The 17,979-nt window shown below is 47.9% G+C and overlaps 1 long non-coding RNA gene across 1 annotated transcript; it reads right to left on the bottom strand.

The window, feature by feature from the left end:
• Positions 1–5,194: 5,194 nt before the first annotated feature.
• On the bottom strand, positions 5,195–15,637 carry LOC128581896 (uncharacterized). The gene is made up of 2 exons (XR_008378941.1): positions 14,428–15,637; positions 5,195–6,952 (listed from the first exon to the last, which is right to left on the bottom strand). It is a non-coding gene; the product is annotated as an uncharacterized LOC128581896 (long non-coding RNA).
• Positions 15,638–17,979: the final 2,342 nt, after the last annotated feature.

Here is a 17,979-nt window from a genome sequence, read left to right as displayed (position 1 = left end):
CCAAGTAGTTGGGACCACAGGCACCCACTATAACACCTGGCTATTTTTTGGTTGCAGCCATCATTGTTGTTTGGCGGCCTGGGCTGGATTCGAACCCGCCAGCTCAGGTGTATGTGGCTAGCATCTTAGCTGCTTGAGCCACAGGTGCCGAGCCATGCCTTCCCGTTTGTTGATTGCTTCCTTTGCTGTGCACAAGCCTTTAGTTTGACGTAATCCCACATATCTATGCTTACTTTTGTCGCCAGTGCTTTAATGTCACATCCAAGCAATTATTGACCAGTGCAATAATTTCTTTTATGAGTTTTATTGTTTCGGTCTACGTTTAAGATTTTAAGTGCATTTTGAGTTGATTTTTGTGTACGGTGTGTGTCTTAGTCTATCTTCTATTGCTGTAAATGAATACCATAGACTCAGTAATTTATAAAGAATGAGGATTTTATTCAGTTCACAGTTCTGAAGACTGGGAAGTCCAACAGCAGGGCGCTGCTTCTGGCAAGGGCCTCCTTGCTGCATAGTAATGGGGCAGGGGACATTGCACACGGGTGCATCAGCTCAGGTGTCTGTCTCGTCCTCTCCTTATAAAGCCATTGTTCCTATCATGGAGACCTCACCCTGATGACCTTATCTAATCCTAATTACCTCCTGAAGGCCCTACCTCTAATCAGCACCTGAACTTGGGAATTAAGTTGCCAATACATGAAATTTGGGAAGCACATCCAAGTCATAGCAGTGTGAAATAAGGGTCCATTCTTTTGCATGAGGACTTCTAATTTTCCCAAAACCATTTACTGAAGAGATCATCTTTTCTCCATTGTGTATTTTTGGCACTCTTATCAAAGATCAGGTGAACGTATATATGTGGGCCTACTTTTGGGTTCCCTGTTCCATTCCCTTGGTCTATATTCCTGGGGGGGTTTTTTGTTGTTTTTTAGAGACAGAGTCTCACTTTGTCGCCCTTGGTAGAGTGGTATGGTGTCACACGGCTCACAGCAACCTCCAGTTCTTGGGCTTAGGCGATTCTCTTGCCTCAGCCTCCCAAGCAGCCTCCACCGTCAGTATATGGGGCCGGCGCCCTACTCACTGAGCCACAGTCACTGCCCTATATTCCTGTTTTTATATAAGTTGATTTTGTATCCTGTTACTTTATAAATTTGCTTATTAGTTCTAACAATAACTAATTTGTTAAGACTTTTGTCAAGTCTTTAGAGTTTTCTGCATATGAGATTATGCAATCTGCAAACAGAGTTAGTTTTACTTTTTTCTTTCTTTTCTTTTCTTTTTTTTTTTTTAAATTTTGAAGCAAGATCTCACCCAGGCAGATGTCAGAACGTCACCCATTCTAGTGCAATGGCATCATAGTTCACTGCAACCTCAAATTCCTGGACTCAAGTGATCCTCCTGCCTCAGCTTCCCAAGTAGACGTGACTTACAGGTATGTATCACCACACCTGGCTAATTTTTCCATTTTTTGTAGATACAGGGTCTTACTCTTGCTCACGGTGGTCTTGAACTCCTGATCTCAAGCAATCCTCCTGCCTCAGCCTCCCAAAATGCTGGGATTACAGACATGAGCCGCCATGCCCAGCCTACCGTACTTCTATGATCAGATGCCTTTTAATCCTTTTTCTTGCCTAATTGCTCTGGTAAGGACTTCAAGTACTATATTGAATAGGAGAACCAAGATTGTTCCAGATCTTAGAACATTTTCAGCTTTTTAATCTTAAAGTAGGAGGTCTGACCATTAAGTTCATGAACTCATCCTAGAAAAAGTGCTACATACCTCATTGTTGAATATCATTACAGTCATCTTCAAAGTCCTCCTCTTGGGAAGCTATGCACCAACCCTAGTGCCTAATCCACACTTCAAAGCAATTTTGGAGCTCTTTTTCTGGAATGACCATCAAAGTTGTTGTTGTATAACCCTTAATGTCCCGAATGTCATCAAAATGTCTTCCTTTCAACATTTCCTTTACCTTTGGGTAAAGAAAAGTCATTGGGAGCCAGATCAGGTGAGTAGGAAGGGTACTCCAATATAGTTATTGTTTACTGGCTAAAAACTCCCTCACAGACAGTGCCATGTGAGCTGGTGCACTGTCGTGATGCAAGAGCCATGAGTTGGCCAAGATTTTCATGAAGGTTTCCTCATTCAGATGGAGATTTAAGGTATTAGCTTTATTAAAGTTATTGGAGGAAGTGGTTTTAGGTTGGTTGTACAAGATGGCTTGCTCATACTTCACTCCTGAATTAGATTGCCTTTGCAGCAGCCCTATAAATCTCAGATGCACAACATAATGAGCGCTCCCGGCAGTCCAACAGATCTCAAACCAATGTTGGTTTCTTCCTGCCAAGTTGTCTACCATGTAGCTCACTCACCCTTCCTCAGAGTTGGTAAGGAAGGGGGTGGAGGGAGGCCAAAAATGTTACGATGAATTCCTCCACATGGAAACAGAAGAAGTAGGAATGGGATCTTTATACTACTTTCTAACTTTCTTTGGACTTAGCATTGGACTTACTCATTAAGTCCGTAGCCAGAAAGGTGGCAATCAACTGGGGAGCGTGGCGGCCCTTGCTGTCACCTGCACCAGGTTGCCCCCTTAGCACCAAACACTGTTACTTCTGAGTCTTCCCAGGTCTGCTGTTGCACAGCATATATTTGCCACCAGGAGGTTCTAAAACAAATCAGATAAGAACATTGATTAACTCCAAGGTCTTGGTATAATCATGGTTAAAATTTTACTCTGTTTTCCTATTCCACACCCCAAATGATATCAAGTGATGCTTAAAAAACTCGACAGAGATTTTGCAATGAGATCAAGATTTAACACAAAGATATTCCACAGTAAAATGCTAACAGTAAGAAAACCCACATTACGGCTCGGTGCCTGTGGCTCAAGTGGCTAAGGCGCCAGCCATATACACCTGAGCTGGCAGATTCAAATCCAGCCCGGGCCCGCCAAATGACGATGACAGCTGCAACCAAAAAATAGCCAGGCATTGTGGTGAGCGCCTGTAGGAGGCAGAGGCAGGAGAATTGCTTGAGCCCAGGAGTTGGAGGTTGCTGTGAGCTGTGATCCCACGGTACTCTACCCAGGGCGAACGTTTGAGGCTCTGTCTCAAAGAAAAAACAAGAAAGAAAGAAAAGAAAGCCCACATTACATACAACCTTCCAATAGGAATTTCCCAGGGAGAAATAGTAAAGTCTAAAATTCAATCTCCTTGCAAACTAAAATTTAAAGGAATTCATCTGAAATCAAATTGTGTTGCCCTCATAAGTTAAAAGCTCAAGTAAATCAATATAATTTTAAAGTCCAAAATCAAATTCTCTTACAGAGCCCAATGCGATTTTTAAAGTAAAATAATCATCATTCCCAATGTTTATTTTCTCCAGTCTCAGCCAAAGTGGCTCTTTTATTGAAGTTTTACATTTGAGGAATAATTTGAAACATGCAGAAGAGTTCAAGAGTAGTACAAAGAGTTCCTGTATGCCTTTGGTATTTCTTTTTTGCCAGCTGGCTTTCTGATTTTTTGTGTGTGTGGTAAAATGCACTTAACATAAAATTTACCTTTTAACCATTTTTAATGTACAATTCGGTGACATTAAGTATATTTGCCTTCTTGTGCAACGTGCCCTGTCAGAAGAGGGCACATTGTAGCAGGTGGAAGCTTCTGGCTCTGGTGTGGGTCCCTTTGGTTGTCCTTACGGAGCTCAGTCATGAGCAGGGTCCCCAGTGGTGGTCACCACAATGAGTTCATCAGCAGCCCCAGCGTCAGCCTCCTGGTGAGTCTCAGGGGTGCCCCAGCTAGCTTCCCAGTGGAGGCTTTCCCTGAAAGTGGCTTCTGCCCCACTGGCTTCCCTGTGAGGTCAAGTGCACTACCTCCAACCCCAAGAATTTCATCAGCGTCCCAGTGGGCAAGTTCCTGCTTTCAGCCTTAGTCTGCAACAGCTCAGCCAATGTCTCGGCCTCATTTAAAAAAATATTATTAATAAAATCTACCACCCTTCTCTGAGTGAAGCATCTGAATTCTAAAACCACAAGAAAACTTCTGTGCTAACCCCAGAATATGTAGTAATGCCCATGCCTTGGAACGTACAGACGAATCCAAGGAATTCAGGACCAGTCCTTAAATGGTACCTTCTTCGGGTCCTGAAGGTGGATTAAAATAATGTATTTAAGGGCAGGCATGGTGGTTCATGCCTGTAATCCTAGCACTCTGGGAGGCTGAGGTGGGTGGATCACCTGAGCTCAGGAGTTAGAGACCAACATGAGACCAGCCTGAGCAAGACTGAGAATCCCTCTCTACTAAAATATGGAAAAGCTAGCCGGCATTGTGGTGGATGCCTGTAGTTCCAGCTACCTGGGAGGCTGAGGCAAGAGGATCACAGGAGCTGAAGAGTTTGAGGTTGCTGTGAGCTATGACAGCATAGCACTTTACTGGGGGTAATAAAGTGAGACTGTCTCAAAAATATAGATATAAATAAATCAATGAATAAATTAAATAATATATCTAGGAAAGAAGAACAAAATTTGGGGCAGTTGAATGAATACAGTCTACTTGTGCCTGGGACTAACATTTTTTTTTGCATTTTTTGGCTGGGGCTGGGTTTGAACCCGCCACCTCCAGCATATGGGGCTGGCGCCCTACTCCGTTGAGGTACCACCTGGCACTAACATTTTTTTAAAGCTGGGTAAATGTAATTCATTCATTCTCTCTCTTTATGATAAATTATACAAAATTTACCTTGTTAACCATTTCTAAGTGTGCAGTTCAGGGCATTAACTACCATCTATCACATTTCTACCATCTATCCCCATAACTTCTTCATCGTCGCAAACAGAAACTCTGTGTCCATTCGACAATGACTCCTGGTTCTTTCCTCCTTCTGGACCCTGCTAACCACGGCGCTACTTTCTATGAATTTGACTACTAAGTCCCTCATCTACGTGAAATCATAATACGGTATCTGTCCTTTTGTGTCTAGTTTATTTCCCCTAGCACAGTATCTTCAAGGTCCTTCTGTGTCGTAGCGTGTATCAGAATTCTATCCCTTTTTAAGAATGAATAATGTGCAAACCACCTCTTGTTTATCCACTCATCCCTCATGGGACATTTGGGCTATTTCTACCATTTAGCTATTATGAATACTGCTGCTGTGTACAAATATCTGTTGGAGTCTACTTTTATTTCTTTTGTGTTTTTTATTTTATTTATTTATTTATTTTTGAGACAGAGCCTCAAGCTGTTGCCCTGGGTAGAGTGCTGTGCCATCACAGCTCACAGCAACCTCCAACTCCTGGGCTCAAGCGATTCTCCTGCCTCCACCTCCCAAGTAGCTGGGACTACAGGCGCCCGCCACAACACCTGGCTATTTTTTGCTTGCAGCGGTCATTGTTGTTTGGCGGGCCCAGGCTGGATTCGAACCCGCCAGCTCAGGTGTATGTGGCTGGCACCTTAGCCGCTTGAGCCACAGGCACCAAGCCAGGAGTCTGCTTTTATTTCTTTTGCACACATACCCAAAGTTGAATGGCTGGATCAAATGGTAATTCTACTTTTACCTTTCTGAGAAACTGCCATATTGTTTTCCATTGCCATTTTAAACATTTCTACCAATTGTGTAAAGAGGCTCTGGTCTCTGCACCCAGGCCAATGCTTGTTTTTTGTGTTTTGTTTCGTTTTTATTGAGACAGAGTCTCACTTTGTCACCTTCGGTAGAATGCCATGGCATAATAGCTCAACAGCAACCTCAAACTCTTGGAATCAAGCGATTCTCTTGCCTCAACCTCCCTAGTAGCTGGGACAACAGGCACCTGGCACAATGCCTGGCTATTTTTTGTTGTTGTTGTTTGTTTTTAGCAGGCCTGGGCCTTGTTTGAACCCACCAGCCCAGGTGCATGTGGCCGGTGCCCTAACCACTGAGCACAGACACCCAGCCCAGTGCTTGTTTTTACTTTTTCCGTGTTTTCTTTTTTGTAGTAGCCATCCTGCTGGATGTCAGGCGGTATCCCACTGGGTGTCAGGCGGTATCTCGCTGTGGTTTTGATTTGCTTTCCATATGAGTAGTGATGTAGGACATCTTTTCATGTGCTATTGGCTATTTCTTTGTCTTCTTTGGAGAAATGTCTGTATAAGTCCTTTGGTCATTTTTTAACTTGGTTAGGTTTTTCTGTTTTCTGTTTTTTGGTGGCAGGGTCTTATCACCCAGGCTAGAGTGCAGTGGCACAATCACAGCTCACTATAACCTTGAACTCCTGGCCTCCGGTGATCCGCCCACCTTGGCTCTGAAAGGGCCGGGATTATAGGCGTGAGTCACCGTGCCTGGTGATTTTTTTTATTGTTGAGTTTTAGGAGTACTCTATGTATTCTAGATATTAACCTTCATCAGATATTTACAAATATTTTTTCTCATTCCATAGCTTGACAGTGTCCTTTGATGCAAAAAGTTTTTATCTATTTTTTCTTTTGCTGTGTGTGCCTTTGGTGTCATGTCCATGAAATCATTGCCAAATCCAAGGTTGTGAAGCTTTGACTCTGTGCTGTTTTCCTAAGAGTTTTATAATTGTAGTTCTTTGGTTTAGGTTCCGGATCCACCCTGAGTGAATTTTGGCACGTGCTGTCAGGGAAGGATAACCGTCGTTCTTTCACACATAGATACCCACTTTTCCCAACACCACTCGGTGCGAAGACTGCCCTGGCCCCACTGAATGGCTTTGGTCCCTGCTCATAGACACCGGACAGAACCCGGGCACGGTTACTTCGGAGCTCTCCAGTCTCTTCCCCGGTGCCTATGTCTGTCTGTCTTTACGCCAGTCCCACGCTGTTTCAATGTAGCTTTGTTGTGAATTTTGAAATCAGGGAGTGCTGTGAGTCCTCCAATTTTTTTTTTTTCAATATTGTTTTGGTTCTTCGGGGTCCCTTAAGAGTCTATATGAGTTTAAGATGGATTTTTCTATTTCTGCGGAAAAAAAAAATGTTGGGATTTTGATGGGGATTACATTGAATCTGTAGATCTCCTTGGATACTATTAACATCTAAACAATATTAAGTCTTCCAACCCATGAACGTACAATGTCTTTCTCTTTATTTGTGTCTTCCTTCTCTCTCTCTCTCCTTTCTTTCTTTCTCATTCTCTTCTCTGTCTCTCTCTCTCTCTCTCCTCCCCCCTTCCTCTTTCCTTCTCTCCCTCTCTCTCTTTCTTGACAGAGTCTCACTCTGGCACCCTGACTAGAGTGCTATGGCATCATGGCTCACAGCAACCTCAATCTCTAGCAATCCTCTTGCCTCAGTTTTTCTATTTTTAGTAGAGATGCGGTCTCAGTGTTGCTCAGGCTGGTCTCGACCTCCTGAGCTCAAGCAATACACCCACCTTGACCTCCCAGAGTTTCGGATTACAGGCATGAGCCACCGCGCCCAGCCTACTCATGTCTTCTTTAACTTCTTTCCAGCAACATGTTGTAGCTTTCAGGGTACGAATCTTTTTCCTCTTTGGTTAAGAGGTATTATGAAAGGCGGTCCCTGTGCATGCTACTTCCCGACAGCAAATATGAAACATGGCTAACACTGCAGTTTAGAAGTGCTGACCGAGACGGTGGCTGTGGCTCAAGGAGTAGGGCACTGGCCCCCTATACCGTAGGTGGTGGGTTCAAACCCGGCCCCAGCCAAAAACTGCAATAAATAAATAAATAAATAAATGTGCTGACAGCAGCCCTAGCTGAGAAACTCTGCAAAAGGGGGGAAAAAATTGTCCCTCTACCCCTTATCTATCAGAACCTAAAAGATCTGTAAACAGAATTTTCCTTTCCCCTAATTGATGCATTGTCTTAGCTGCACCTGTTTCCTGTTTACTAAGACAGGCACCAAGGAAGAGCTATTCCAGGAAAAAAATGAACAAAAATCCTGGCTCTCAGAACAGGCATCGGCCAGCCATGAGAACAGGCCACCCTGCTCTGTGGGCGCCCAATTTGTAACCCCACATAACCTGCTTAACCCAAAGCCAAAGGCCTGAATTTAGCTTCCGGTGACACATTGACATAATCTCCAATATTATTTTGCTACTTAAATTGCACTCTTTGTACACTTTTCAAAGTTTCTGGCCCCATGCAACGACCCAGAAATAGACACAAGAATTAGGCAGATGGAGATAAAAAATAGTGTCTTAATTACGGGTGAAGCTGTGGGGGAACGAGGTTGCTTCTCGGAGAGCCACGTGGGCTTGTGAATATTTCACTCCACGCTGGGCACGTTTTCTGTCTCAGGAGCAGGCACTCCGGACAGCTGCAGGCCTCCCCATGGCGTTGTCTCCCTGACACCTATAGCTCAGAAGCAAAAAAAAAAAAAAAAAAAAAATACATGCTCCCCTCGCAGGCAAGAAGATCCTAAGGGAAGTTGAGAAGAAAAGACTGAGCTTTGCATGACCCCACTCCTCCAAAAATTACAGATAAATTCCTCCTCCTTCTTGGGGAAAGGCTGGGAGCACTACTCTTCTGGAAGTTTCTCCACATAGGAAAAGGAAAAAACAAAGTAAATGTCTCCTTCTATATAATGCAGTTTAAAAACTTAATTGAGGCTCAGCACCCGTAGCTCTGTGGTTAGGGTGGTCTGGCAGGTTGGAACCTGGCCTGGGCCTGCTCAACAACAATGACAACTACAACAAAAAAATATCAAGGCATTGTGGCGGGCGTCTATAGTCTCAACTACTTGGGAGGCTTAGGCCAGAGAATCACTTAAGCCCAAAAGTTGGAGGTTGCTGTGAGCTGTGATGCCACGGCACTCTACCAAGGGTGACAAAGTGAGACTCTATCTCAAAAAAAAAAATTAAAAAACTTAACTGATAACTACAAATCTGTTTCCAATAAGTAGAGAATGGATTTTTGTCAAATAATTGGGGAACCTTTGTAATAATACATCAAGCACTAACCTACAAAGAAAATCAAGGTAAGAGTTAAGAAAAAAAAGAAAAATTATACAGGCTACACTTAGTGACCTTATTGTAGTAAAACTACGACTTCACAACATAAGGATAATTGTTTACTCATTTTCTATTTTTAATTGGATTTTATAATATTAAGTGCACAGCTTAATTAATTAATGTTTATATACTTATCCAGCATGGAACTACCACCTAACCAAGATAGAGAATATTTTCCAGGCCCTGAGGCTCAGACCTGTAATTCCAGCAGTCAGGGAGGCCAAGGTAGGAGGATCCCTTGAGCTCAAGAGTTCAAGATCAGCCTAAGCAAGAGTAGACCCAATCTCTACTAAAAATAGGAAATTAACCATGCGTGGTGATGGGTGCCTATAGTCCCAGGTACTCAGGAGGCTGAGGCAGGAGGATCACCTGAGCCCAGGAGTTTGACGTTGCTGTGAGCAAAGCTGAGGCCCTGGCACTCTAGCCTGGACAATAGAGTGAGACTCTGTCTCAAAAAAAAAAAAAAAAAGGAATATTTCTAGGACCCCAGAAGTCTCCCTTATTTTCTCATCCAGTCCATACTTACTTTATTTATTTTCTGTGGACAAACTCAGTGGCTTAAAACATTCACTTATTATCTTACAGTTCTGTAGGTGAGAAGTCCAGGCAAGGCTCAGCGAGGTTCCCAAGCTTGTTTGGCTTCAACAAGGCCAAAGTCAGGGCGTCAGCTGGCCCAAGCTCCCCTTGGGAGGCTCTGCGGGAAAACTGCTTCCAGCTCATCCAGGCCATTAGTAGAATTATGCTTTCTGGAATGGTGGCTCAGTCCTCTCACACTTTAGATCTTACTGACTCCCACCTCCAGCCAGGGAAAGTCCTCTGCTTCAAAGGGCTCGTGGGATTAGATTAGACTAGGATAATCTTTCCCTTTTAATGCCGAATGATCAGTAACTTCCAGAACATCTGGGAAGACCCTTTGCCAGGTAACATATTCATAGTCTCTGGGATTAAGATGGGACACTTGGGGGCTGTTATTCTGCCTGCCACATCCACTCTTGCAATTTCTGTCACCACTGATTAGTTTTGCCTGTGCTTGAAATTAATATAAATGAACTTGTACAGCATGTATTCTTTTATACTCAAATTTGTACTTAAAGGTGTATCTGTGAGATTCATTCACGTTCTTGTATGTATCTCTAGTTCATTATTTATTTATTTTTTGTTTTGTTTTGTTTTGCAGTTTTTGGCTGGGCTGGGTTTGAACCCACCACCTCGGGTATATGGGGCCGGTGCTCTACTCCTTTGAGCCACAGGCACCGCTCTAGTTCATTATTTTTTACTTCAGTGAATGTTACGTTATATGAATATACCATAATGTATTTATCCATTTTAAAGGTGACAGACATGTTTGGGGCCACTGTAAGTTGTTATGTTCATCCAGTCCTGGTAATTTGGTAAGTCTGTGTACTGACTCCTCTTAGATATATACCCCGTAGTGGAACTGCTAAGCTTCAGAGTACACATTGTTTAGCCTTAATAAATACATCTAAACAGTTTTCTAAAGTGATTGTTATCAATTTTTACTCCCACCAGCTCTGGTTGCTCCACACCCTCACTATCTGTTGGTATTATGACTTTTAAAAATGTTAGCCATTTTGCTGAGTGTGGAGTGATATCTATTGGTATTTAAGATTTGGGGGAGTCAGGGATGGCGCCTGTGGCTCAGTCAGTAAGGCGCCGGCCCCATATACCGAGGGTGGTGGGTTCAAACCCGGCCCAGGCCGAACTGCAACAAAAAAATAGCTGGGCATTGTGGCGGGTGCCTGCAGTCCTGGCTACTTGGGAGGCTGAGGCAAGAGAATCGCGTAAGCCCAGGAGGTGGAGGTTGCTGTGAGCTGTGTGATGCCATGGCACTCTACCAAGAGCCATAAAGAGACACTCTGTCTCTACAAAAAATAAAAAAGATTTGGGGGAGTCAGAAGGAGGGAGGGGTGGGGAAAGGAAGAGCAGAGAGAGGGAAGGAGGGAGGGGGTGGGGTCTTGGTGTGTGTCACACCTTTTGGGGGCAAGACACAATTGTAAGAGGGACTTTACCTAACAAATGCGATCAGTGTAACTTGGTTTCTTGTACCCTCAATGAACCTCCAGCAATAATAAAAAAAAAAAAAGATTTGGGGGAGTCAAAGTTTATATGCAGATTTTATACTGTTTGGAGGGGGCCAGTGTCTCTAACCCTGTGTTGCTCAGGGGTCAAGTGTATGTTATCTGCAAATAATCAAAGATATTTGCTGCAATGGGAGGAGAAACCAGAAACTCACTCAGGGGCTATGAAATATGAGTTGAAACTACACAGTTCATTTTCCAGCACAGACTCAGAACTAATGGAATGGCCTCGTCCCAGTGCAGGGAGGCCGGAGCGAGAGCAGGGGGATGGCCCCGTCCCAGTGCAGGGAGGCGGGGACCCAGAACAGGAAGAATGTTTGTTTCTGTCACTGGTTTGCTGTCCCCAGGGCATGGACAGAAAAAAAAAAAAAAAAAAAAAAAAAAACCTCCAAAAAGAGGCCTGAAAGAGAAACTCTGACACAAAAACTGGCTTTTCCCACAGCCTATGTTGGTCATCACCACCAAGCCCCTGTCTGTGGTGTCACCGGTCTCACCCGTAAAACGGGCCCTACACCGGACAGGCCGTCACCCACCCCTTCCACCTGGGGAACCAGGAGCCCACATGGGGGGATGAGGACCGGAGACTTGAGAACGGTTTCCTCATCTCCCAGAGGGAGCAGAGGAGGAGGAGGGAGATGCCAGCAAGGAGAATGGCAGGAAGTCGTGGGCGGTTTGTGGTTGAAATATTTTTGTACCTTGCTTTCCTATCTTGGCCAGAAAGACAGAGTTCCCTGATGTCTCCAAGTGGGGGAGCAGGGAGAGAGGAGAAGAGAGGGGGAGAGAAGATCAAAGGGGGGCGAAGACAGAGAGAGGAGAGAACGAGAGGGGGAGGGGAGAGAGAGAGGGGAGAACGAGGAGGAGGGGAGAGAGAGAGGAGAGAACGAGAGGGGGAGGGGAGAGAGAGAGGAGAGAACGAGGGGGGAGGGGAGAGAGAGAGGAGGAGAACGAGGGGGGAGGGGAGAGAGAGAGGAGAGAACGAGGGGGGGGAGGGAGAGAGAGAGGAGAGAACGAGGGGGGAGGGGAGAGAGAGAGGAGAGAACGAGGGGGGAGGGGAGAGAGAGAGGAGAGAACGAGGGGGGAGGGGAGAGAGAGAGGAGAGAACGAGGGGGGAGGGGAGAGAGAGAGGAGAGAACGAGGAGGGAGGGGAGAGAGAGAGGAGAGAACGAGAGGGGGAGAGGAGAGAGAGAGGAGAGAACGAGAGAGAGAGAGAGAGGAGAGAACGAGAGGGGGAGAGGAGAGAACAAGGGGGGAGGGGAGAGAGAGGGGAGAACGAAGGAGGAGGGGAGAGAGAGGAGAGAACGAGGGGGGAGGGGAGAGAGAGGAGAGAACGAGGGGGGAGGGGAGAGAGAGAGGAGAGAACGAAGGAGGAGGGGAGAGAGAGAGGAGAGAACGAGAGGGGGAGGGGAGAGAGAGGAGAGAACGAGGGGGGAGGGGAGAGAGAGAGGAGAGAACGAGAGGGGGAGAGGAGAGAGAGAGGAGAGAACGAGAGGGGGAGAGGAGAGAACAAGGGGGGAGGGGAGAGAGAGAGGGGAGAACGAAGGAGGAGGGGAGAGAGAGAGGAGAGAACGAGGGGGGAGGGGAGAGAGAGAGGAGGAACGAGGAGGGAGGGGAGAAAGAGAGGAGAGAACGAGAGGGGGAGAGGAGAGAGAGAGGAGAGAACGAGAGGGGGAGAGGAGAGAACAAGGGGGGGGAGGGAGAGAGGGAGAGAGAGAGGGGAGAACGAGGGAGGAGGGGAGAGAGAGAGGAGAGAACGAGAGGGGGAGGGGAGAGAGAGGAGAGAACGAGGGGGGAGGGGAGAAAGAGAGGAGAGAACGAGGGGGGAGGGGAGAGAGAGAGGAGAGAACGAGAGGGGGAGGGGAGAGAGAGAGGAGAGAACGAGGGGGGAGGGGAGAGAGAGAGGAGAGAACGAGGGGGGAGGGGAGAAAGAGAGGAGAGAACGAGAGGGGGAGGGGAGAGAGAGGAGAGAACGAGGGGGGAGGGGAGAGAGAGAGGAGAGAACGAGGGGGGAGGGGAGAGAGAGAGGAGAGAACGAGAGGGGGAGGGGAGAGAGAGAGGAGAGAACGAGAGGGGGAGGGGAGAGAGAGAGGAGAGAACGAGAGGGGGAGGGGAGAGAGAGAGGAGAGAACGAGAGGGGGAGGGGAGAGAGAGGAGAGAACGAGGGGGGAGGGGAGAGAGAGAGGAGAGAACGAGAGGGGGCGGAGAGAGAGAGGAGAGAAGGAGAGGGGGAGGGGAGAGAGAAAGGAGAGAAGGAGAGGGGAGAGAGAGAGGAGAGAACGAGAGGGGGCGGAGAGAGAGAGGAGTGAAGGAGAGGGGGAGGGGAGAGAGAGAGGAGAGAAGGAGAGGGGAGGGGAGAGAGAGAGGAGAGAACGAGGAGGGAGGGGAGAGAGAGAGAAGAGAACGAGAGGGGGAGAGGAGAGAGAGAGGAGAGAACGAGAGGGGGAGGGGAGAGAGAGAGGAGAGAACAAGGGGGGAGGGGAGAGAGAGAGGAGAGAACGAGAGGGGGCGGAGAGAGAGAGGAGAGAAGGAGAGGGGGAGGGGAGAGAGAGAGGAGAGAAGGAGAGGGGAGAGAGAGAGGAGAGAACGAGAGGGGGCGGAGAGAGAGAGGAGAGAAGGAGAGGGGGAGGGGAGAGAGAGAGGAGAGAAGGAGAGGGGAGGGGAGAGAGAGAGGAGAGAACGAGGAGGGAGGGGAGAGAGAGAGAAGAGAACGAGAGGGGGAGAGGAGAGAGAGAGGAGAGAAGGAGAGGGGAGGGGAGAGAGAGGAGAGAGAACGAGGGGGGGAGAGAGAGGAGAGAAGGAGAGGGGGAGGGAGAGAGAGAGGAGAGAATGAGGAGGGAGGGGAGAGAGAGAGGAGAGAACGAGAGGGGGAGAGGAGAGAAGGAGAGGGGGAGGGGAGAGAGAGAGGAGAGAATGAGGAGGGAGGGGAGAGAGAGAGGAGAGAACGAGAGGGGGAGAGGAGAGAAGGAGAGGGGGAGGGGAGAGAGAGAGGAGAGAAGGAGAGGGGAGGGGAGAGAGAGGAGAGAACGAGGGGGGAGGGGAGAGAGAGAGGAGAGGGGGAGGGGAGAGACAGAGGAAAAGGGAGAGAAGGGGCGGGGAGAGAGAAGGGGAGGAAGAGAGGGAGGGAGGAAGAGTAGAGAGAGAGAAGCGGACAGAGACAGGGATAGAGGAAAAGAGAGTGAGAGAACGGGAGAGAGGAAAGAAGTGGAAGAAAGGGAGAGAAAAGGAGAGAGAGGGAGAGATCAGGAAAGAAGGAGAGAAGAAAAAAGAGGAAGTGGGACAGAAGGAGACAGAAAGCGAGAAACTGATATGGACTCTCGGGACTTTGGTAACACATTTTGGTCCCCAGCACTTGAACCGCAGACTCACTTCCTCGGCCTCCTGGAAGTCACAGAGAGACAGGCGCCGTGCCCCGGGCGGGACGGGAAGCCGGCGTGGAGCTGAATGCAGTCATCGCGTGTCTGGGTCCTCTTTTGAAAAGAGACGATTTTTGTGTGTAGGGGGATGAGAGCAGTTTATGAACCTCATTTTCTGTTACTTTGTTTTCTTCATTCAACTGTGGGGGGGGGTCACGGGGTGCGCCTGTTATTTGTTATTCTTTTTGCCTATTAAACATTTTCCCTCCGTTTGGGGGAGCTCCCTGCTTTGTAGTTCTTGGTGGGTGGAGAGATCGCCCCTGATGGTGGCAATCGGGTGCTCGCTCCCAGCCTCTTATGCCAAACAGATGCTCTCGCGCCAGCCTCCCAGTCTGCAGCGCCATCCGGAATCTATTCTGGGGATAATGGCAGCAGCCACATCCTGTTTCCAGAGCCAGCAGCAGCCGAGGCTCTAGTAATGTGTCCAGCACCGGTGACGTTGCTGACATTGGTGCTGCAGCGGGAGGTGTCTGTGCCCAGCGGAGGCTTCCCACTCGACCAGTTTTTTCAGCATGATTTGGGGGTTGTTGCTGGGTGTGCTGGTTTTGGGTACACATTGTTCATGGACCTATTATTCTTCTCTCCCAGAGAGTCTCTGAAATACTGAATGTTCCTGACACATTCTTTTCTGAGCAAGCCAGTTTGGGTTCATTTACATTGTCAGCAGCTAGGAATGCTGACTTGCTTCAGGAACATATTGGCTCCTATAACTGAAAGGTCTAGTGGTGGCTTTGCTTCAGGTAGGGCTGGTTCTAGGTGCTCAAGCACATGATGTTAGGACACTTTCCTGCTGTCCCTCTCAGGTCTGCTTTTCTTCAGGTAGGCTTCTTTCCCAGATAAGAGCTTTGTATGTAGGGGAAGAGATAGGTGCCAGAAATTGATGCTGTTCTTAATGTTAGTGACCCCAGTGAGAACAGCATGCACCTGCCCTATTTCTCCTGAACAAGCCCTGGGGGTGACTCTGATTGGCCTGATTTTGATCATATGCCTCTATCCAAAGCCACCAATACGGCAGAGGTCCCCGTCTGACCATTTGAGAGCTTTAGTATTACAGTAAATTTTTCACAGCATCCCTAGGTCAGAAAAATACCTACTAGTTCACTCTCCAAGGGGTTAGGTCCAAATGATTCATAAGCCACTACAGTCACCAGGACAGGCCCGCTGATTCATGTACCCACCTGAGGCAGAGGCGGTAAGGTATATGACCAGCAGTTTCACCAAGAGGTTGAACCACAGTTTGCTGGGCAAAGCGTAAGAGATGTCCCCTGTTCTGACATCACAGTCTTGGCAGGCCTGTGTCGGGTGGAGATGCAGACAGTGTGCATGGTGGCAGCGGAGGGGGAGTCAGCAAGCGAGCTGGTGGGAGAGGGGACCCGGTGGGACCCCTGGTGGGGTACCCCTGCTTACTTGACACTTGGACCCCCATCCTAACTCCTGTCACCTCACCTCAAGACAAGCCAACAGCGGAGGCCCAACAATGGCCAATTCCGGATCCAGAAAGGCTGGTCCTGAGGGAGAAGGCCTGGGATGGGAGAGGCCCCCATGTGAGACAAAGGGTGCGTGACGGCGGCAGGGGGTGACAAGTGGCACCGCTCCTTCCTGCCTGCGTCCAAAATCCCAATAAATGGATCTTTTTTTCTGTAGCTCCCGTGCTAAGAGGGGGAATTCCAGCAGGCCAGGGATGAAATGGGCTATTGTAGTAAAGCACCTCCCTTATTTCTCCTGAACAAGTCCTGGGGATGACTCTGATTGGATGACCCTGACCTTGCCCAAGGCAGGAAACCTGATGAAAATATTTGTTCTGTAGAGGCTTCTGGCAAAGAGGTTGTCACATAGAAGGGGAGGAGGGTGGGAAGAAGGGCGAGGGACCTCGTGGAGGAGGGGAACGGAAGAGGGGACTTAAGTGTCTAATGGCATCCTGTGGAATCGCCGTTCGGAGCTCCATAAGGTGACATCAGCTTGGGCATTATAATTTTGAGAGTGTCTTGTAAACCATCCTGTCAGGTTTGCACAGGGCAGGCGGACTCCGGCAGGCTGACAATTTGCTTGTCTGGGCTAATTTTAAAATGGGATATCTAACAATTCGAAGCTGGTAGCAGTGGGCTTTTGAGCTAACAGGTCAGGGTCTAGAGTGAAGAAATAAATGACCTAGAGGCTGATGTGCTACGGCCATTATTGGCTCATTGATAGGATAGGACCTTTGAGATAACCCAGGTCAGAAGATTTTACCAAGAGAAGGGGGCAAAGGGGAGCCCTTACTTCATCACGCACAGGAGCGTGAGCAGAGAGGCCCTCTGTTTGAGGCTGAAGGATGTGAAGGTGAACTAGGATGAACAGCTGACAGAGAGGATGAAGTGGGTGGCCCTGCTGGAGTCAGACACATCGGGAACAACACGTGGGGGCCGAACACCCTACATGGTGCAAGTTCCCGCAATGAGATGCCCTTCCGTGAAGCCCCGGGGGAAGCAGCGTTGATAAACCACACGTGGAACCGGCTGATACGAACGAGCAATATCAGGGGGCTTTTCCTGTATTCACTCAATCCCCCTAATGATTGGTCACTGACATACCCCTGTCCCTTTTTATTTATTTAGAGACAGAGCCTCACTATGTCACCCTCGCGCTGCGTCCTCACAGCCTGGGACAGGTGCGTCTATCCTTGTGTTTTTCATTTGCATTTGCCTGATTCCACACTGCACTCACCTGCCCTATGATGACGCTTCAGTCAACAGTGGACCCGGCAGATTCCAGTGCTGTGTCTTTACTGTACCTTTGTTTGTTTTGTTTTGTTTTTTTGAGACAGTGTCGCAAGCTGTCACCCTGGGTCTCGAGTGCCATAGCATCACAGCTCAAAACAACCTCAAACTCTTGGGCTTAAGTGATCCTCTTGCCTCAGCCTCCCAAGTGGCTGGGACTGTAGGCCCCACCACAACGCCCGGGTATTTTTTGGTTGTAGTTGTCATTGTCATTTGGCATGCCCAGGTTGGATTCGAACCCATCAGCTCTGGTGTATGTGGCTGGCGCCTTAGCGGCTTGAGCTACAGGCGCCAAGCCACTGTACCTTTTCTGTATCTAGATGTATTCAGGTACCCAAAGGCTTACCATTGTGTTACAGTGGCCCGCAGTGTTAGGGCAGGTTTACCCCCTGCAGCTCAGCAGTGCACGCCGTCCAGGTGTGGGTAAGCACGCTCTGATGTTTGCATCGTGATGAAACCGCCTAACGACACATTTTTCAGAGCATGTCCCCATCATGAAGTGGCATATGACTGTGCCACTAATGAAGCTGAGCATCTTTTGCAATATTTAACTGGCCACAGGATAGCCCCCTGTGTGACGTGCCTGTGTGAATTTCCTGTCCATTTTTCTACTGGTATTTATTTGTCTTTCTCTTTATGGTTTCTGGACACAGGCCTTCTGTTGATTAGGGGACCATCTAGCAATAGGCAAACGTGGAGGAGGCTGGAGGTAGCAAGGGCTGGTCACTTGGGCCATAGAAGCTGCAGCA

This window comes from Nycticebus coucang, chromosome 3 (genome assembly GCF_027406575.1).
Source record: "Nycticebus coucang isolate mNycCou1 chromosome 3, mNycCou1.pri, whole genome shotgun sequence".
In the NCBI taxonomy this organism is placed as follows: Eukaryota; Metazoa; Chordata; class Mammalia; order Primates; family Lorisidae; genus Nycticebus; species Nycticebus coucang.
Note: the sequence above shows the minus strand (reverse complement) of the source record. Positions and strands in the feature narration are given on the sequence as shown.